General features: G+C 46.6%; 1 protein-coding gene and 1 pseudogene across 1 annotated transcript in view; one reads left to right on the top strand and one right to left on the bottom strand.

Moving 5' to 3' along the window:
• The window catches only part of Enthd1 (ENTH domain containing 1), a 106035-nt gene that overhangs the window by 16436 nt on the left and 67448 nt on the right, over nucleotides 1-22151 (bottom strand). The gene's annotated exons all lie outside the window — the stretch shown is intronic.
• LOC129673375 (heat shock protein HSP 90-alpha A2-like) lies at nucleotides 413-21806 on the top strand (annotated as a pseudogene).

Here is a 22151-nt window from a genome sequence, read left to right on the forward strand (position 1 = left end):
AAACTGAGACCAAACAGAGCCAAAGTTAAATGCTGGTGGCTACTGTTCGCTTTCACTCCCCTAAAGAAATTTGTTTGCTCCATCTGCAAAGGATGTGCTTGATCCATGTGGGCTGGAGGTACGTGGGCAGGAAATCTGTCAGGATGCAGACTTCCCCCTGATTGGATGTAGGTGGGAGGTAGACAGGCAGGATGTATACTTGCCTCTGGTTGGATCTGATGGGAAATACGGTGACCCATGGTTTTGCCTTTTTAAGACCCTGCAAACAAGACTTGTGGCCATTTCCTGGGAACCCAAGTATGGGCCTGGCCAGAGTCCACTCTCTTAGCCAGCATTTAATTAAAGCTTGCTTCAAATTTGGCAAGGAATTGTAGTAGTGGCCTTATTCTGAACCAGTGGAATTAACAAAACCCAGATCCAAGACCAATTAATGGAGGAGGAAAAGGCTAAAGCTTTTCCCTTTAAGGAAAAAGTTTTCTGGTTAATGTCCTTGATCGTCAATACTTCTATTTGCAAAAAGAGATCTTTCTGAGGGAGCTTATTTTAAACTCATCAGATGCTCTGGGTGAGATCAGGGGTGAGAGTTTGACAGTTCCTAATAAACTACTCTGGGAAGGAGCTGCACATTCATCTCATTCCCAGTGAACAAGATCAAAGCCTTTCTGCTGTGACTACTGGGATTGGAATGCCTGAGGCTAACTTAATCAACAACCCTGGCACTTTCGCCAGGTCTAGCACCACAGCCTTCATGGAGGCTTTGCAGGCTGGTGCAGGTATTGCCATGACTGGCCAGTTTGGTGTTGCCTTTTCCTCTGTGTGTTTTGTCGCTGAGAAAGTGACTATGATGACCAAGCATGATAATGGGGATGCTCAGCAGGAGCATGTTTCACAGTGAAGACTGACACAGTGAACCAGTGGGCCGTTGGAGAAAGGTTATCTTACATCTGACAGAAGAGCAAGCTGAGTATGTGGAGGAAAGCAGAATAAAGGAGCCTGTGAGGGGCATTCCCAGTCTATTGGCTACCCCATTGTTCTCCTTGTGGCAAAGGAACAATATAAGGAAGTCGGCGGTGAGGAGGCCGATGAAAAAGGAGATAAGGGTGCTTATAGCTCAGTTGTTGAAGTTCTTGCCTAGCACCTGTGAGGTACTGAGTTCAATCCCCAGCACTATGTGACCGAGTGTGGTGCACCCTTGGCTACACATTAAGTTCAAGGACAGCCCATGCTATATGAGAATCTGTTTCACAAAACAAAAATGTTGAATTTGGGGGCTGCAGAGATGGCTCAGCGGTTAAAAGCACTAGCTGCTCTTCCAGAAGACCCAGGTTCAATTCCCAATACCTACCTGGCAGCTCACAACTGTTTGTAGCTCCAATTTCAGGACCTGGCCCCTTCAGCGACATACATGCAGGCAGTATGTCGAAGAAAAGAAAAGAAAACACCAGTGCACATAAAAAAATGATAAACCTTTTTTAAAAGGAGATAAAAAGAAGATGTTGGTTCTGATGAAAAAGAAGAAACAGACAGTGAAGAGAAGAAGATTAGGTAAAGTATATCAATCAAGAACCAAGTAAAAGAAAGCCTATTTGGACCAGAAATCCTGTTGACGCTGCTAATGGAGAATATGAAGAGTTCCACAGGAGCTTGGCCAGTGAGCGGGAGGGACACTTCATGGCAAAGCTGTTGTTGTTGTTGAAGGACAATTGGAATTCTGCACCTTTGCCCCAGCACACACTCCTTTTGATCTGTTTGAAAGCGGGAAGAGAAAGACCATCAAGTTGCACGTATACAGAGCTTTCATCATGGGTAACTGTGAGGAGTTAATCCCCCGAGTATCTGAAGGGTGGTAGATTCTGAGGCTTCCCTATAAAGATTTCCCACACGAAATGTTGCAACCGAACAAAGATTTGAAAGTTACCAGAAAGAATTTGGTCAAGAAATGCTTAGAGCTACTCACTGAACTGGCAGAAGGGAAAGTGAACTTAAAAAAAAACAAAACAAAAACAAAAAACAGTTTTATGAGCAGTTCTCAAAAATAAAAAGCTTGGAATTCATGAAGAAGAAGCTTCCCGAGCTGCTGTGACGCCGGCCATCTGCTCCTGGGGAAGAGGTGGTTTCTCTCAAGGGCTACCGCAGCAGAATGAAGGACGACCAGAAGCACAGCTGAGACAAGGAGAGAATCATTAACTTGGCCTTCGTGGCCCATCTTCGACAGCATAGCTTACGAGGGATCTAGCTGACTGAGCTCCCTGATGAGTACAGTGGGCCACAGCTGAAGGAACCTGAGCACAAGACCTTCGTGTCAGTTGCCAAGGAAGGATTGGAACCTTCAGAAGGTGAAGAGGAAAAGAAAAGAAAAATCCAGGTTTGAAAACCTCTACAAAATTATGAAAGACACCATGGAGAGGAAAGTTGAAAATGTCAAAGCTACTGGTGGCATCTCCGTGTCCCTCATGGTGCATATGGATGAACAGCAAACATGGAGAGAATCAAGAAAGCTCAAGCCTCTTTCTTGCTTAGCTTCTTTAATATGATTATCCTATATTATATGTCTAATATCCACTTTTAAGTGAGTATATACCATGTGTGTCTTTCTGCTTCTGGGATAACTCACTCAAGATGATCTTTTCTTTTTTTTTTAATTATTTATTTATTATGTATACAATATCTGCATATATGCTTTCACATCAGAAGAGGCACCAGATCTCATTATAGATGGTTGTTGAGCTACCATGTGGTTGCTGGGAACTGAACTCAGGACCTCTGGAAGAGCAGACAGTGCTCTCAACCTCTGAGCCATCTCTCCAGTCCTAAGATGATCTTTTCTAGATCCCACCATTTGCCTGCAAATTTCATAATTCCCTTGTTTCTAATTTCTCAGTATTATTACATTGTGTAAATGTACCACAATTTCTGTATCCATTCCTCAACTGAGGGACATGAATAAAGCTGCTATGAACATGGTTGAACAAATGTCCTTGTTGTATGGTTGAACATCTTTTGGGTATATGCCTGGGAGTGGTATAGCTGGATTTTGAGGAAGCGCTATTCCTAGTTGTCTGAGAAAGCGCCAGATTGATTTCCAAAGCAGTTGTACAAGTTTAAGAAGCTAAGCAAGGAGGACGACCCTGAGTAAGATGCTTAATCCTCACTCAGAAAGGCAAATGAGATAGACATCGGAAGATGGAGAAAACAGGGAACAGGTCGAAAGTCTACCACAGAGGGCCTCTGAAAGACTCTACCCATCAGGGTATTAAAGCAGATGCTGAGACTCAGAGCCACACTTTGGGCAGAGTGCAGGGAATCTTATGAAAGAAGAGGGAGATAGAAAGACCTGGAGGGGACTGGAGGTCCACAAGGACAGCAACAGAACCAAAAAATCTGGGCACATGTTCAAAGCTTACTTCATTCCTTCTGATAATACATTTTCCAAGATTTTTGTTGTTGTTGTTGTTGTTAATGTTTAGAGCATCTGTATGGCATGAAAACTAAGGGGCAGATAAAATTTCTTCCTGCTTCTTGGCCTGTGAGACGCAGGCTTATTTCAAAAGGCTGGTAGGATATTTGCTGTACGGTGTGAGGTAACCTGTTGCTAACCTCGTGATCTGAGCTATTTAAGCTGTCGAGCTGATTCCTTAGAGGACCAAATCACCTGTCACTGAAGTCTTCTGAGATATAGCTTCATGTTTAAAAGAGAAAAAATTGTTAAGATGCCTTGACTGTCAACTTCTAGAATCCACTTTTTAAAGTTTTTCATTTCCTGTAGTTAATTCTGCATGGAGTAGTCTTGGAAGTAAGAACACACACTGAGACAACTTGACAGGAATTCACCACGTGGCTTGTTTTCCAAAGTAAAAAAAACAAGAACAAATCCCTAAGCTTCCCTAGGTCTTGTATCTCAGCAAGGCTCATGAATGGAAATAAACATAGTACCAAATCACATTCTGCTTTAAGGTAAATACAGATTACACACACACACACACACACACACACACACAGAGAGAGAGAGAGATTTATATTGCTTTTTAATTACTTTTGGGGGTTTTGAGACAATGTCTGACGCTGTAGTTGAGTTGACCTGGAATTCAAGATCCTCCTGTCTCTGTCTCTTGATGACTTCTTCTGACTCTGAAAAGTCAACTTAAGTACCACTTTATCTCAACGCCTGCCCAGGCCCTTCCGTCTTTGCCTTGTCTTACTATGGCCTCCACTACCGAAGACTGGATGGAGCCTGATGAGCAGCTGCAACACTGCATTCATTCAAGCTTTGTCCCAGCCTGGCAACAGTCACCCTGAGAAGTCTCTGTGTCCCAGCACCCAACAGTGCCAGTCTTGGAGAGATGTGCTCAATTAGTATCTTTTCAGTGGAAAAAAAACCCAGACACACGAACCAAAGAGAAGGTAATGGTTTTGTTTTGCTAAATTTAACAGAGTTTAACAATTTAGTAATAATGAAAGGAAACAGAAAATCGGTAGATGAAAATAACCTCTTCTGAAATATTACTAATTAGCATATGACCCAGTTATATTTGGTTGGTAAAAGGCTTTGTTAGAAGTACTAATATATCCTAGTAGGAAACCAGAGTCATGGTATTTCAGAATGCATATGTGTTACTATATTTGCTTTAAAGTACTCCTTAAAGGGAATTTTATTTAAATATTTCCCCTGACTTTATTGTATCTGAGGAAAATATTTTGCTCTTTATGTAATGAAATCACTTTAAAATTTAGTGGCATGCAAATTAGGACAGCCCAGGATGCCAATGGCTTGGCCATGAAAGTACCCCAAGAACACTCAATCCACATCCCAGCATTGGCCTGAGCAAAGACTCTCGATGACACGTTAATACTTACTACAAAAGCTTAAAGTCAAACACGAGCTTAAGAATTCAGTTAGATGGTGGCATGTGGAGGCTCAGGGAGGCAAGCCCTCCCTGGTGCCTGGGAGGTGGAGGCAGGAAAATCAAGAGTTCAAGGCTTGGCTACATAGTGAGTTTAAGGCCAGCCTGGGCTATATGACACCCTACCTCAAAGAACCAAAATAAAACAAATAAATAAATGAACCAAAATTTAAAATTCAACAAAACAAGTTAGAGCAAAGTCTTACATTTTTATCAATCCTTTTCCTGATAGTCTAGGAAGAATAAACTGCAAACTAGTTGCTTGGACTTTTACTAAAACTAGTAAGTTTTTTATAGCTGTGTCAGGAATTGAACTTAGGGTCCCATCTATGCTAGGCAAGCACTCCACCACTGAGCTACATCTTAGCCCCAAACTGGTAAAGTATTCAGTGAACTGAACACTTTGATGTAAAAAGCAATCCAATGATAGGCTGGGGATACAGCTCACTTAGTAGAATGCTTGGAAAAAACTGATTTCCAATGCACAGCATATTATCTTTAAAAGAAAAATGTTTACTTGAAGAGAAGATGGAGGTGTTCTAAAGATTCTAGACTAATGCTGCCTTGGGTTTCTTTGCTATCAGCCCAGTTCCACACATACCCACACACCCCTTCTAAACAACATGCCAAATTAATTCTCTGTAATCACTACTTCAGCTATTCACAGTTTGCATGCAGAAGTCCTCTCTTATGCCAGCGACCAGCTCCACACCCCGTGGGTTCAGCTAACCTGCCACTTATCTGGAAATGAGCTGCAGCCGGGCCCTGAGCTGCACTCTTAGGCAGACTCGGCTCCTGTTCCCGGCATCTTGCCCACCAGCCAACACTCTCCTGCCTCACCACCTACCATCTCACAAGCCCCATCCCGAACAGTTACTAGAAGCTATTTCCAATGAGTAACACTCCACCCTAACCCCTGCCTTTTCTGAAATAAAGCATGTTTCCACAAAGCCATTATTTTACTTAATGACCGGCAGTATAGTGCCAATCACATATGAAGTTCCGGCATTCCGACCTTACATTCTACAGGATGCATTTGCATAGGGAAGAAATGCAAATGTCTGCTAAATTTAACGGGTCCCTAATGTGCCGCTTCCTGTGTCACCTTTATATGCTGGTCCTGTGGACATCAAAGCTGTATGTGAAAGCTAAAATCAAGAATGCTCGATCAAGCAACAGTGTCAGGGCTGGGATTCAGCTCTGTGGTTGAGTGTTTGTCTAGTATAAGGAAAGCTGTGTGTTTGGTACCAAGTACCATGAAAAATAACAAGGCAGGCACAGAGGAAAGAAAGAAGTGAACAACGGAGGGAGAGAAGGCCTGGCTAATTGGCACCACCTGTTTACTCTGGGCTGTATTAAGGCTCTGGAGAGACACTCTGTACACCAATCCTCCAGCAATATAAATGCAGTAAAGTCAGGGCAGAGGAGAAAGGTGGGAAAGTAACCAAGTAAATGCAACTTCAGCAGAGAAAGAAGGCCGTAACCAGCACTCATGTCGCATCGGCAGGTCAGGCACAAGCCATTCGGTGTTATTAGTTATTAGGGTATGGCAGAGAGGGGAGAATCTATAGGAGAAAGCTAGGAGAAAGCCGGAGCTGTGGCAGTCTTGACTAACAGGCAGGAGTTTGGACGAAGGAAACAGAAATCATGGGACACGTTTGGAAGTTTGTCCCTTAGTCCCTTAGTCTCCTGCTCTCCAGGCAACCTTCCCATCTTCTTCTGCAGCCCTCTTTCCCTCTGAAGTATAGGTAGCATATCCTCAACAATTCACTCTTCTGACTCTAGGAAGGCATCACCTGCTGCTGGGCTTAACTGGCACTAGGATGGTCTGTCTGCACTCCACCCACACAGTCGAACCCTGGTCTCTGCTGAGCTCTGCTGCCACTTGTGGGGAGAGCTTGCCATCCTGACCTCTTGTCCTCAATATCTACTTTACCTCTGCTGACATGGCCATCGATTTCCCCGGCACTTGAGTTATTTTGGAAGCCTGCACCACAGCCTCTGAATCTTCCCATCTGTCCCATTCGTCCACTCCACACAACCTACCAGAGCGGATGGTCCTCAAACTATCTGATGCAGTTTATGGCTCTGCAGGAATGAGCTCCATTTGCCTCTTTTATTGTGTCTGCAGCTCTACTCTTATAAAACTGTGGCTCAGTGATGCCTTCCTGGCTTCACATCCCACACCCCTCCTGATGCTAAGCCTCTATCCAGCTGGTCCTTTGTCTGAAATTCTCTCCCTTCCTTACACCTGGCCCAGGATAGCCACCTTCCAGGTTGGCACCCCTTAGATGGGCCTACGCTTTTGTTCATGGGCATGCCTTAGCCTGCAGAATTCTTTTCCACTCTGACAAAGATGATTTCATTCTTTAAGACCCAATTCAATTTCTTTCTTGTTGAAAAAAATTTTTTGAATCTTCCAAGTTAAAATGAATCCGTGTTCCTTACTCATATTGCATAATGAATGGCATACAAATGCCGACTTTTTTTTTTTTTTTTAGCCAGTCTCATTACTTCAAACGTATCCGATCATTTGACAAACATGTATTAAGTATGAGGACGTGTCAGGCAGGATCCTAAGCTCAGGGATCACCGCACTAAACAAATGTGTTGTTTCTAACTCAGTCTAATTTCTTGTGTATAGAACTGTCACTTCCAGTACAGTGACACCCCTCAGAGCATTAACCCTATTGAAGCTCTTCATCCACGGGCAACTGGCAGAGTGTCTGGTAGTCATTGCTGTTCCAATGATCTGGTCACAAATTCATCTGTAGAGCTACGGGAAGGAAGAGAGGATGTCCTGACGCAGTCCTTCAATACACGTGACGTGGAGATAGCCAGAGATCCGGGAGCTTCCTCAGGATCACACGCAGGATTCAAGGGCAGAAGGAATGCTCCTGGATTCAATATTCGTCTGCCTTGGGGAACTGAAGAAGGGACTAAGAAAGTCAACAGATCCATGCCCGTACGATTGTTCTTCACCAACAATCCTATGCCCGGGGTGTGCGCTCCTGTCCATAGCTGCTTGTGACTCAGTCTTTCCTTAGCATCACTTTGTCAGTCTATGGGATGCAGGGCATGTGAGGAGGATCAATGGTCCATTCGTTATCCTCACTATCCTCTTATTATGTATTGCCTATTTTCTCCTGGGAAGAAGGTCTGGGTGAACACATGAAGAATGGACAGCATTCATGGATGGTTTTCTAAAGCTCTCAAGAATGTGAGGGCTCTGATGGAGTACAGCACTAGTCCTGCCTTTCTACATTTGAACACAAATATGTGATTGCATACACTGCGGACACCAATGTGATTGTTCCAGAAAGCCTTCCTACCTTTTCCAAGAGAGAATTTCTGTGAATTCCACTGAAAAAGCGGGGAGGAGTTCTGAGTGAATTAGTTTGGTTGGCTGCCTTTATCTGGCTTCTCATTTTCTTTCAATTCAAACCTGAATGTCAGAGCTTTCTCTCGAGCATCTACTCAGTGGACTCCTCAATAGGAGGCTCAGTATTAAATCGTGAAATGGCACCAGCTCTCCTCAGTTCCCTGCCAATAGACCTGATTAATACAAAATGGGATCCTGAAAGGCAGGTCGTCTTAGGCTTGATAGTTATCCTACAGAAAGCACATTCTCTGTGGAAGACACCAGGCCGTGATTTCCACGCAGACTAACATGAACAATGCCAGAAAACACCAAACCCTACAAACTGCCTCTGTAACAAAGAGACCAGCTGCTCACTGGGGCAAGAAAAGTTTGGTCAGTTCATGAGCGCAAGATCATTCTGACAGAGACTTCAGTTTGGTTCTGAGTGGAGAGACTTTCCCGACAGACAGGAACACGCCACACTGACACCTCTTTTTCAGCATTTCTGTGGGCTTGTTCTAGGGACTAGAATCGTTGAGTGTTATGTATTTGTTATTAGAAATCTAATAATGGGCGTTCTAGTCTAACAGAGCAGGCACTGTGCTCCATTCTCTTGTTGGTCTGACGCATAGGATCCAATTACAGCTACAAAGGAGAGAGCTGGCAGACATGACTTAAGATGGATGCCAACATAAAGCTTTCTGTAGTTTAAAGAGGCATAACTGAAGGATTTCCCCCCTTTTAGCAATTAACTTAATCAGAGGAAACAGGATGTGAAGATAATAATGAGGTCATTTTGCTATGAGGCCACAGTTACAAATTATTAATACAGAGTGATTTAAACTGCTTACTAATATATTGGTTTAAAATAGGCAGGCCATTAACCTAAAATGGATATTAAATGTAAAAGTTAAAACATATGCATGACCAGAAAAAAAATTTTGGTGGTGCATACAAAATCCTAAATAATTATAGATCTGCACAGCTACCGGCTCCTCAGGGCCTGGGCCAAGTGTGGGACAGTACATGCATGATCACATCTAACGGTGCTACAACCAAGTGTAAAAGAAGAAACATGTGCAACACTGTAGCCCGGAGACTCACAAATGTATGGATTGCCTCTTTTAGAATGAGCCACAGTGCCTCCATTTAAAAAAAAAAAAAAGATTTATTTATTGTCCATACAACATTCTGTCTGCATGCACGCCAGAAAAGGGCACCAGATCTCACTATAGATGGTGGTGAGCCACCATGTGGTTGCTGGGAATCGAACTCCGGACCTCTGGAAGAGCAGCCAGTGCTCTTAAACTCTGAGCATCTCTCCAGCCCACGGTGCCTCCATTCTAACAGGAAGACGGAGATTGGGACCTACAAAAAAGGACTTCTAAAAAGCAAGTGGGGCAGCTAAGAGCGTTCATGCCATGAACATGGATTGTAATAGATGGATGATAAAATAGGCACAGTGCTCATTGCTAAGTTGGAGGTCATGGCTAAGGTTCCACCAGTAATAAAGGCCATCCTTTCCTCCACTAGACTGCAGCTACAGAAAGGGAGGGTGAAAGGCCTTTGGGAGGCTGGTGATCACTGCCCGCCCATCTCAGAGTGCGTGTCTCTAAGGCTCCGGAGAAATGGGAGCTGATATCTGCCATGTAAAGGTCACCCGTGCTTCAAGCACACCCCAGGCCCTGTGAGATAAGCCGGTGTGCAAAAGCATAAGTAAGTGGTGGTGACCGGCCGGCTAACAATGACAAGCAAACAGTGACTCCAGAAGAGTGAAACGTTAAACTGAATTGGGTCAGAGGTTTAATTCTAGCCAGAATTAAATTATTTTAAACCACAAAATATTTTAAACTCTGCCTGGCCCAAGGGAAACAACTACCAGGTGTGGAGAGCTGTCATTAGGAGCCAGCCAAGGCAGTGAACCACACCGCTCTAGCCATGGCTCTGCCTGGAAGTGATCAGAACCTGAGCAAGCACTGCTCTTGTAGGACTCAGGCCTGGTGTGTGGCCTGTGCCCACTGGTCCTCAGTGGGTGGCATCTGAGATCAGAGAGAGAATGGTGTACTCTGGAAGATGATGCTAAGATGCAGAATGATAACTTGCCTGCATTTTCCCAATTAAGCATGCATACCAACAATTAACTTTTTTACTTCAACAGCAAGTGAAAATCTTGGATAGATCTATAGCACAACAAGCAGCCTTTAAACATCATTTACAATGTGAAAGAAGAAGAAATGCTACTTTTTATGAAGCATGACTGAGCTCTTATTCAAAATAAGCCAAGAAGACTCCCATTAAAAGCATCAATGTTACCCCAAGAGCAGGTCCCTCTGGGACCATTTTACTGATTTCCAGAGACAATGCAAACCCTACATAGAATGCGCCATGGTCCCTGTTCCTACAGCTCTCTGCTCATATTTTCTTGAATGGTTTGCAGCACCATTTTGTAATTTATCTATGTTTTGCTTACTCTGTTTCATTCCAGCACCCTCTACATATTTTCATTCATGAAATAGCATTTTGCAGATAGATTGTGTACTGAGGAGGCAAAAGCCAGAAAAGACTTCAGTCACTAGAGTTGTTAGGCATGGAGATAAAACACCAGACATACTAGCTAAGAAGAGAAAAATCTTTCTGAAAGGTGAGTGGAAATTAGGAGACCTAAAATAAGCAGATTTCACTAAAGAATCCAAATATAATGCCTGAAATTCTTTTAAAAGGGAAAGAAATTTTAATGAATCAGCGGATGGCAGGAAATAGAGGTAGGTGGTGCATGGATCAACAGGAGAGAAATCCAACATGAGGCTAGGAGACGTGGCAGGAGGAGTGTGGGAGGCCACAGCATGGCTCCCCCAGCCTCGTGGCCTGGCCACTGCGGGCTGGCCTCTGTGCACAAGGTCCCTACGTGGGCACCTGTGCCCTTGCCTTTCCCCTGTGCTCCTTCCTTTCCCCACTCATCCTGAGGTCTGCCGTGACCTCTTCTTGTACCTTGTGTTCTGCCTGCATTAGAACAGCGCAGGAGGGAGGGTGTCTGTCTCTTCTCTCCTGGGCATTGTCACTGTCCCTCTCCTGGTGGTGGCTGCTTGGGCTAGTATAGCCTTGTGCCGGCTCCTCCCCAAGTTCCCCCTCTAGTGGAGTGAATCTGAAAGTCCTTTAGGGTTCCCTTGCCTGCTCTAGTGTCATAGGGGAGGGATGGTTTATTTGGCTTACACTTGTACATCACAGTCCATCACTGAAGGAGGGCCAAGGCAGTTTCTAGAGAAAAAACACAAAACATGAACTATGGAGGAACACTGCTTCCTGGCTCCCTGCAGAGCCATCCCCAGCTGGCTTTCTTATAAAAGTCCTGACTATCTGCCCCAGTGGGCTGGGCCCTGCTCCATCAAGTAAGGCAATCAAGACAAGTCCCCACAGACTTGCCCATAGGGCAGTCTGACCAAGTCAACTCCTCAACTGAGATTCCTTCTTAGGTGACTCCAGGCCGAAGACTTCTTCCTCCTGCACCTCCTGACTTCTAACGTTTGTAGATGGACTTCCGGTGGGAAGAGGCACCCCACTGGAACCTCATGGTCTGCTGTCAACTGGGGCATCAGGAGAAGCCTGCTCTTTGGCTGATCTTTTAGCTCTCGTTCTTACACTCAATCCCAAGCCCACACTGCTGTCCTCAGGTAGCTCTCTCAATTTGACCTTTCTCAATTGCTTTTAACAGTTGATCTTCTACCCCCGAGCACCAGGGAAAGACAGACTTTAAGCTGGCTGCCCTGGCAGCCCCTCACCCTGACTAGCTGAACTGCCCTCGGGCTGTGTCGAGCCCTCCCTTCAGCCTCAGCCCAGGTGGTCAGCGGTGATTCTCTCAGCTTACTCCCCGTCCTATGGCTGTCACCAAGACTTTCTCTGGTCAGCATTGCTTCCTGTCTTCAGCTCTGTATTAGTTGCCCCTGGTCCACTGCCCTTTCCACAACAGTGCATCCATATTTCTTAAGCTACGCTCAACACACAGAAACTGTGTAGGTTCATGTTATATGATGTGATGTTTTGGTCTAGATACAGGTGAAGTTAAATAAAGCTAATTAGGCACCTACCACCTTATACGATAATCGTTTTGTAAGTGTTTAAGATCTCCTCCCATAGAAATTCTCAAGTATTACCTTGTTATTTATCTGGGCTTCATGCTGTACAGTGGGAACAACTTTTGACCAACGCCTCCACACCCCAGGAACCATCATTCTACTCTCTGCTTCTGAATTCTTTCTGCTTTGGACGACTCCCCATGTGTATGGAATCATGTGTGGTTTATTCTGTGGTGCCTGGCCGATCCTATGTAAAACAATGCCCTTCCGGTTCATCCAGGCTCCTACTGGAGACAAGATCTCCTTCTTTGGTGAAGCTGAGAGCATTCTGTCATGCACACAGGCCACGCTCTCTGTATCCATTCCTCCACTGATGGCCACTTTGAGTCTGCATCGTGACTGCAGTGAACATGGGAGGGCATCTCTTCCACACACACAGCAATCTTTCTTCCTTTGAAAAGGTTCCTGGGGGTGTGATTGCTGGATCATGTGAGAGTTCTGTTTTCAGCTAGTCACATCCCCTTTACATACTTCCTCAGAGGGCCCCTTCTGCCATTACGTTTTACCTTTCTCTTGCTCCATTCACCCAAACACCTGGCAACAGTACTTTTTTTTTTTTTTTTTTTTTTGCATTAAATTCATTTCTCTCTTTGCTCTTTGGCTCCTCTCAGCATGTCCCATGTAGCATGGTCCCATTCCTCTCTGAAGGAGCTGCTCCTGGGTGGCCAGCACCACCAGCACTGGCTGTTCACTGCTGGATACAGTGGAAAATTTCAGTCCTGTCTAAGGACATTTCTGTGGCATTTAAGATTGACGAGCCCCCCGCCCCCCAGCTCCTTTCATTTCATATACTCATTCATTCAAGTGATATGTATTAGGCGGTGCGTCACACACTCTTCTAGGTACTAAAAATATGACAGTGCACAAAAAAATGAAGCCTGCACCCCTTCAGAGCTTATATTACACAGTGGGGGATGGGGAATGAATAATTAAAAAGGATTTATATTTAGCTAGTGAGACAGTGATAAATCCTATGAAGGAAAATAAAAGCGTTTCAGGTCAAAGGCAGAGCCAGGGAATGAACAGGCTGGTGGGGACCATGTTATTATTTCATATAGGGTGATGGGAGGGGCCTCAGTGCTAGGGTGATCATAAGCACTTGAGGAGTCTAGAATGTTCTAGTGAGAGAAAAGTCCCTACAGATGCTTGACACACTCCAGGGGTACCAATGATCCAAGATGGCTGTAGCAGGTTGACCAAGTAAAAAATAAGTAGAGGAAGAAAGACCACATGAGGAGAAGCCAGGTCATAGGGCTTCCGCAGTAACCATAGAGATCTTCGTGCTCAACAGGACCAAATGCCAGTGATGGTCTCACTCTAGAGCTAGTTTCCATTTTGGAAGCAAAGGTGGCATGAGCTGACCTGATTCTGAAGCATGGGTTTGACAATCACATTGTAGGTGGCACCTTCCTCTCTGACCTCTGTTGTCTTTTTCTACCCTCCAAGACAAGATCCAACGTAACCGTGATGACCGCCATCCAGCTTACATGGTGAAGCCCATGCTCTGAGCAAACCCAGGGCACAGGCCAGCCCCATTCACCAGGCCACAGAGGCTCACCACCGAGGCTACCAGCCACCTTGTCCCTCTCCTGCAGGTGGATCCTGACCGTAACATCCAGCATGAGGCAAGTTCCTAGCCTTGGGGCCACCGATCCAAGAACATTCTTCAAAGTCTCCCAGGGCTGGGTCTAGCCACGATAGTCTTCCCAGCTGCCGAAATGAGTCAGGCATTATGCTGAAGCTTGGGGTGGATGCCATCATTCTAGGCATCTCTTGGAAGAATGTCCTCGCAGACTTCTGGCACCCTCACTCTGAGATAGCTGCTCTCCAGGTAGATCCAACATGATGACAATGGCCTCAGGAGGAAGACGAGACTTAGCATGATAACAGTTCCTTCTGGAGAAATCTTACCACTAGATTCTTCCTCTTCCACCATACTATACCTCTGTAATCAATTCTTTCTCTCTCTCTCTGTCTCTGTCTCTCTATCTCTCTCTGTGAGTGTGTGTGTGTGTAGGCTGGGGGCTAAAGCTCCCATATGAACCACATTCTGTGTTTTCAGGGTCCTGAAATAGTCACTATGGTTACCTGACAGATTAGTTCTCATTCTAACACCACAAATTAGGTGTTAACAATTCTTTTTCAACTGATAAATTTTGTTTTTAATTACCTTTTGATCATGTGACTCATAAGTGTGTGCTGAGTGTCTTTCTAGCCTTCCTTCTGAGCGGCAGAGGCACCACTGGCAAGGTTTCACACACAGAGGTTCTATAGCCTGTCCTTTCTGCTTTCTTCCTAATGCCAGGCAAGATGGCTTCTGCTCTAGGGCGGTACTTCCTGAGAGTCTCCCCTCCCAAAAGGATGCCTTTGTTCCTGTTGGCATCCATGTTGGAGTATTGAGGAGTTTGGTCCACTCAGACCTGGAGATCTGGAGCTATCTTGTTTGCCTTCCTTTTCCACAGAGCACCCACTTGGCGAATCTTTCCTTGCTCTTTCCATGCCACTTATTTCTAAAGTCACTTCCAGGCACACAGTGACCTCCTTGCTGAGAAGCTGATGCTCAGCCCTCTCAGTTGTCATTACTGTAAACAGCACGTAGCCTTACAAACTCTTCATCAGCTTCTAAGCTCACCACTTCCTTCTGCTCCTCAGATCTCTCTTCTGGACTAATTCCCTTCTTTCTGCAAAGCAGGTGACAAGTTCCTGAGGGTCTGTGGGTAACTTGGGTGTGGTCCATTCCAAAGTCTCCTCACTAACAATGACTGCACATTCTAGGCAAACAGGGATTTTCTCTGTGCCTAGCATACACCTGTGTCCCTCTTCCCTCTAGGCTGCTGGAAAGTCTGCTCCCGGTCTTACTTCCACTTTGTCTTTTGTCTCCCAGTTGCTTACTGTCCTCAGTGCATACTGCACTCCCTGCGCCTTTCATCAGTTCTGAGCTAGGCACGGTGGCACACGCCTGTAATCCCAGCACTCGGGAGGCAGAGGCAGGCAGATCTCTGTGAGTTTGAGGGCGGCCTGGTCTACAAAGCAGGCCCAGGACAACCAGGGCTACACAGAGAAATCCTGTCTTGAAAAACCCAAATAAACAAACCCAAAAACAGGATCTGCCGCTATCTCACAATGCTGCCTCTCTTTCTGTGGTTCTCTCCTTGGCTATAGGGAGCTGCATCGCTCACTGTGTCTCAGCTCCCTCCCTCCTCCCTGGCCTCGCTGCATCCCAGCTTCTTCCTGAGCTGCACCTAAACCTGCAATTCTCCTGGGGTCAGATGATAGCTGCTGCCTAATCCTCCCAGATATGCTGAGGTTTCCCTTTTCCTTTCTGAAAGTTTTACTTGGTTACTTTAAAAACTCTCTGGAGATTCCTCATTTATTGACCCTATCCTTATGTGTACGTGTGGTATGTGTGGTACAGGTATGAGCACCTGTATGTGTTCAACAATGCGTGTGCATATGGAGGTTGGAGTTGATGATAGGCTCTTCTTCTCCCTCTCCTTCTCCTTCTCCTTCTCCTTCTTCTCACTTTCCACCTTATTTTTTGGAAACAGGTTCTCAGTGAGCCAGAAGCTTGCCACGCTGGGTTGAGTGGCTGGCCAGCAAGTCTCTAGGAGCCTTACCCATTGCTTACCCATTGTGTTTTACCCATTGCTCTTACCCTTCTCTGCCAGCACTGGGCTTACAGGCATGTACCACTCACCATGCCTGGTTGTTACATGCATGCTGGAGTTTCAGGTCTCCCTGAGCAAACACTCTCTGCTGAGCATCTCTCCAGCCCTTCACCTCTATCTTTAAAAACAAAACAAAACTATTTGACACTGAGTTGTTTAACATCCTGCAGAAGTAAGCTAGGTCCTAGGTCCCTGGGGGCCAATTCCTGGTCTGTCTTTGAAGACTCTCACTTATGCGGCCCTACTCCTTTCTCTGGTTGGTGGTCATTGACTGGGACATCAGGCGGGATGAAAGTGAGGTTGTAGGTCCAGGAGCTCCATTATCTTGGAAACTGGGAATGTGGATCTGCAATTTAAGCTCCCTTGGGAGGTACAATTCAAGACTGAATCTCAGATCCAGTGTCTGCCTTTGCTCCTGGCTCAAGGCATCTCTGGCTGTGATGCTGGTATTGGCAGTCACCTCAGGAGAAACTGTCTTTTGATTTATGTACATTACAGCTAATGCTCTAATCACGGTTCAGCTCTCAGGTCTGTCTGTCTTTTGTTTTGCCAATGTAATTGTCCTTTCGCCCCCATCCATGCGTACAACATTTTCTCTTGTCCTTGCCTCTCTTTGCTCATCTGCCTGCACAGTGGGAAGATCTGAAGTGTCTGGTCCTCACTTCTGGAACTGTCAGAAGCCACGAAGGCTGATCTGAAGAGTAAGTGACAAGATGATGGACAGATGCAAGGCTCAGGGAGGGAGAGCATGGAAAGAGACATCACAGCAGTCCAGGCAGGACTGACCAGGCTCCACAAGAGACAGGGAGATGGCAGTAAAGATGTAATCAGCAAAGGACTGTCACAATTCTGTGGTTAGAACTGATGAATAATTCGGCTTTCCAAGGTTACAGAAGGGAAAGGACTGGCAACAGGCATTAACTAGGACAACTCTTCTGGTTTTCTTTTCTAAGTTAAATGAATCAAACACCTGCCCAGAAGCGAAGTACCCATATAATCTATAATCACTTGAAATAGCTGACCTTGGCAAGGGCCACAGTCAGGCTCTATCCTTGTCCCCACATTTGCTTATCAAGGTTTGTAATTGCTGTGACCATCTGCTTATCGCTTTGCATGCTGATCCGGCAATGCAAGGGAGTCTGCTGCAGAACTCTCTAGGTTTACTAAGAGGTGATTTGGAGAGCCACAGTCTACTACTGTATTATCTACACACTCTAGACAAGAAAACAAACAAACAAACAAGCAAGTGACCACATACAAGCCTAGTCAGCAGTATATAAACAGCTTAGTTCTTGGCTACAATGAGATGCTAAGTGTCTACCAAAGACCCGGAGGTTAAAGGCGTGTCCTCAGAGTGAAATTATTAAGAGATGATGGAACCTTTAAGAGGTGGAGCCTAATATGAGACCTTCAGGTCACTGGGGGGTGTACCACTGAAGGGGATTGTGGGGCTCACCCTGCTCTTCCTCTCTTTTGCCTCCTGACCATGGGGCTGAGAGATTCCATTCCTCCGTGTGTTCCCACCATAATGTGGCATCTTACCACAGGTCCTGAGGCAGCAAAGCCAACTGACCGTGGACGGACACCGCCAAAGCTGTGATCCTAAATAGCTGTGGATGTCTGGTGCAGTGACGGAAGGCTGACTGGATGCTGTGAAGTGTGTGCACTCTGCTGTGGGGAGGACAGCAGTGCCGAGATGAGTCTGCCAGGCCCCACTTACGGCTGCTAAAACTGCCAGCTTGGAAAAATGAAGCAACAGCTTGAACATGAACTGTAATCAGCAAGGAGGGCAGGGATCAACTACTAGGGGTTTTCTCCCAGCACTTTATAAAAGGCTAGGCATGCCTGATGATGGCCAAAATTCAGTGTAATGGAAAAATCAGGACTTCTTAAATGCATATCCTACACTCGCCATCCAGGAAGCAGAGTGAGAATCTTTAAAAATGAGGTTTCTCAGGGAAAGAGAGCCTGACAACTGACTGCCTACATTCTGGTCTAGCTGTCCCAGAGCCTCAATTATAGTCGGTCCCTCCCAGAGAAGAGCAGCTTTTTAGGGGGTGTCTGCTGACGCAGCTAACACACTGTCCCAGGTACCCCTTCTTCCCTGCTGCCCCCTCCTTCTCGGTAAATGGTACTGTCATACCCTCACTTTCCAGAGGCTGCAGAGCAAGATCACCTGTCACCCTCTGACACCATCATCAGGAGATCCTGACAGAGCTCAGAACACCTGTCCACTCTTCTCTACAGCCACTGGCTCTGTCCTACCACAACTGCCATGCCAGGCCCAGGTGCTACACTGGTCTCCCTGCTTCTGCTCTCCTCTGCGCTCAGCAGTCAGTCCAAACGCTCCCCTGCCTCGTGGGCTGAGGATTAAATCGTCTTGTCACGCCACCCCCTTCCTGTGCTACATTCAAGCCATGTGGCTCTTTATAACTTAAGGAAAATGTAACCTTCTCCACCTCGGCCTCCAAGCTTACTGTTTTCTTTACTCAGAGGGACACCATGAGAACACAGCCCACAGAATCAACTAACTAGGTATCATGGGGCTCACAGAGACAGAAGTGATAATCAGGGAGCCTGCACGGGTCTGCACTAGGTCCTCTGCATATAATTATGGTTGTGTAGCTTGATATTCTTGTGGGACTCCTAACAGCGTGTCTCTGACTCTTCTGCCTGTTCTTGGGACCCTATTCCTCCTACTGGGCTGCCTCCTCCAGCCTTGAAATGAGGGTTTGTTCCTGGTCCTATTGCAACATGCTGTGTGTGGTTGGTGTCCCTGGGAGGCCTGCTGTTTGCGGGGAAACAGAGAAGGAGGGGATCTGGGGAAGAGGTGAGCTAGAGGTGGGGACACTGGAAGGAAAGGAGGGAGGGGAAACTGTGGCTGGGATGTAATACATGAGAGAGGAATAAAACAGACAGACAGACAGAATGCACCTCTCCAGCCTCCTAGTTCACCTCCCACCACTCTGCAGAGAGGTTCTCCAAGCACGAGCCATCGCAAAGCTCCTGCCCTGTTTCCCTCATTCCTGTACTACAATTGTAAGTACTTTATCTGTTTATTGTCTTCAACCTGAGCCAGAACAGAAGCTTCTAGAGGACAGACAGGTCTGACATACATCCATGCCCACCAAAAGTGGCAGGGACCCAGTAGCTATTTATTGAATTAAAATCTAATTTCTCAATCTTTTCTTCTGGAACTTTCTGTTTATTTTGTGACTGGTATCTAGTTGAAAGCTCTTCTAGTTTATCTTTGCATAAAGGGAATGATCTCTGTGTGTGGCCTTTAATTTAGCGTAAGAGTCTGAGGAGAGGGCTTACCATATGTCCACTGATAAACAGAAAGTCATGTAGCTGAACCAAGTAGGATGTGATGAGGCTGAACACCCCTTCTCTGAGTTCCAGTCTGTCTTAACCCTCAGGTCACCCTCAAGCCTCCGTTTCTCTCTCTTCTCATCTGCACTCGCCAGATACCCCAACAGCCACACTGGGAGTCTGCTGTGTGCTAGGAACTGAGGACACAAAGGCACAAGGAGAATGGACAGGAGTTGCCAGGTGGTCTCTGTCCCCACAGCCATACATACCATGGAATCCCCAGGGTCCTCCTATATGAAGTCACCACTGCCCAACCAGACTAGAGATGGAAGCCTTCAATTAAAAGCAGACTGGGCTGGGGATGTACCTTTTCGGAGACAGAACAGTTGCCTCATAGGTACAAGGCTCAACCCCCAGCACTACCACAACAGCACAAGCCAGATTAGTAGCAGAGAGGGCTCTGAGGAAGCAGAATGGGTTGGCTTCTTTAATGTTCGCAACATCGAGCTCCCAACCAAGACTGAAGTACTGAGGGAAGTCAGGCAGCCTAAGTGGGGAGAGGGGTTTGGGACAGTAAACGTGCCCAGGGCAAAGCCACAGACACCTCAGAGATCTGGGAGGACCCAGTCAACTAGCTCCTTTCAGCCTGTTCTACTACAGTTCTAGACAGAAAGCATTCAGCAGTGAACAAAACGGACAAATTCCCTCCTATGCCATTTTCATTCTGAGGGCAAAGAGGATTTCTTCCTGCCTTCCAGGAAAAGCCTGGAATGGTGCACTGTGCTTGCCTGGCTGGCCCTCTTCACCCTGACAGTAACATAGGACAGAGTGGTAAAGAAGAAATATCACCCTGGTGCAAGGGCAGGGGGCCGGAGGTGGCATCTGAGCCAGGCACTTAGTCTTAGTGTAGGAGCAGTTCCAGAAGCTTCTGGGGTTGAAACGTTAGCTAAGGGATGCTGTAATTGACAGAGCCTTGGATAGGATAAGAAGGACATGGACTGCACAGCCTACCAACTTAGACTAGCCCAGAGGGTGCAGACAGAGAGAGAGGCAATGCTAGGACTACGCCATGAGAGTTCTCGCACCAGAGGCCATGCTGAAGAAATGCCCAAGCAACAGAGAGCGAGTATTCCCCCTCCAAGTGTCAAGCCTCCTTGTGGAGGCTGAGGGAAGAAGGGAATCCCTAAGCAGATGTGAGTTCAAGATCGATATAAGAAACCTCCCAGAATAACCAAGGAGATTGAAGGTTACCTTGAAACATAGGAAAACACAGCTATCCCTTTTGTATACTAACAGTCCCGCTTGAAAATACCACGCCCACAGCTCAAGCATGAGCAAGACATGCTCCCCGCCTCTGAGGGGCCTCTGCATACCACCATGAAGACCGCCCCTCTGGCTGCTAGAGTGGTGCTGTTCCTCCCTCACCTACAGCCCTTCCAGCCCTGTCGGCATCTAGAAACCGGTGTGGTGGGGGTAGGGGCAACTGATGCGACACCTCTGGGCACCTGCCACACCAGGGTCAGCTCCTGGGTTCACAGCAGACTGAGAGGAGGAGCTCCGTGGGTGATTCCTGGGTGTGGCCAAGGCCTTCTCGCACACCCTCTCTCTGCTCTGGACACATCTCCAATTCATTGTGTTTGCGCACTCCCTCCTTTCACACAGAACCTGAGCTAGCCTAACAATCCAGTGTCAGCCAGGGATGGGGAAGTTCTCTGAAGCTTTAAAAGGCAACTCTGCAGGCAATGAACCCAGCCTGAACTCCAAGCACTTCCATTGTGTGGTACAAGCCACCTTCCTTTTAAAGCTGTGACAGATCTTCTTTGAAGACGCTTTTAAAGCATATGCAAAAAGCACAGGATGAAAACACCAAGGATGGCTGCATTCCATTTAGGGGCATTTCAATGCCACTTACTCACCAAGAAGCATTTAAGGGACTACTCACTGCGTGCTAAGCAGAGGGTTTTAGGTACAGAGTCTTGCTGAGCAAAGATGCGACCTAGCTCCCAGAATTATTCTCTAATGGGAAGAAGCAGGGCCTGCCCCCAGAGCTGGGAGGGATCAGTAGCAAGCTGTGTCTTCTGCATTCCAGGCAAGGCTTCCTGGGAGAAATGGCATCCTAGCTGAACCCAGATGAGCAGGGGTCAGACAGATGAAGAGGAGTGGCAGGGAGGGGCAAGGCCAGGCATCACAACATCTGGGAAGCAATGCCCAAGCTGGACCTCCATGTGGGAGGAGGAAGGTGGTGAGAGGTGACTCGTGCCGGATGCAACCTGGAACTTATCCCATGGCCTGTCTAACTCCCTAGCTTCCCACCTTTGCTTTGCAGAGCGGGAAGCCTTCTTCCAACATGGGCACCTGGCTGTCCCAGATTAAGGCACCTGAAAGGCTCCACGTTGTTTTGGACACCAGGGAAAGTCCTCAGTGTGGCTTATAGGACACAGGGCATCTATGCCATGTTGCCCAGGAATATCCAGATTCATGGTTATCCCAGCCAATACCAAGGCCAGTAATTATTCATTGTGTTCTTTCGCTGTCTGAAGTGTCTGGACACTAAATATATGGCTGCCTTTATCCAGGCCTGCTCGACTCTGGCTTTTCCTGGCACTCCTCCTACCACCCACTTAGTCTCAAGGCCTCTTTATGAGGTTTCCAGTTCCTCAGAGCTGCCAGCTCGCTCTGACCCCTGCCCTCCTGCTCCACTGCCCAGCCTCTCACCTACCATTATTCTCCTGCCAGAGGTAGTCCCTCCTCTCCTCTCTAAATGCTGACCCTGACCTTG

Source organism: Psammomys obesus, unplaced genomic scaffold, assembly GCF_907164565.1.
Source record: "Psammomys obesus unplaced genomic scaffold, mPsaObe1.curated_primary_1811, whole genome shotgun sequence".
NCBI classification, from domain to species: domain Eukaryota; kingdom Metazoa; phylum Chordata; class Mammalia; order Rodentia; family Muridae; genus Psammomys; species Psammomys obesus.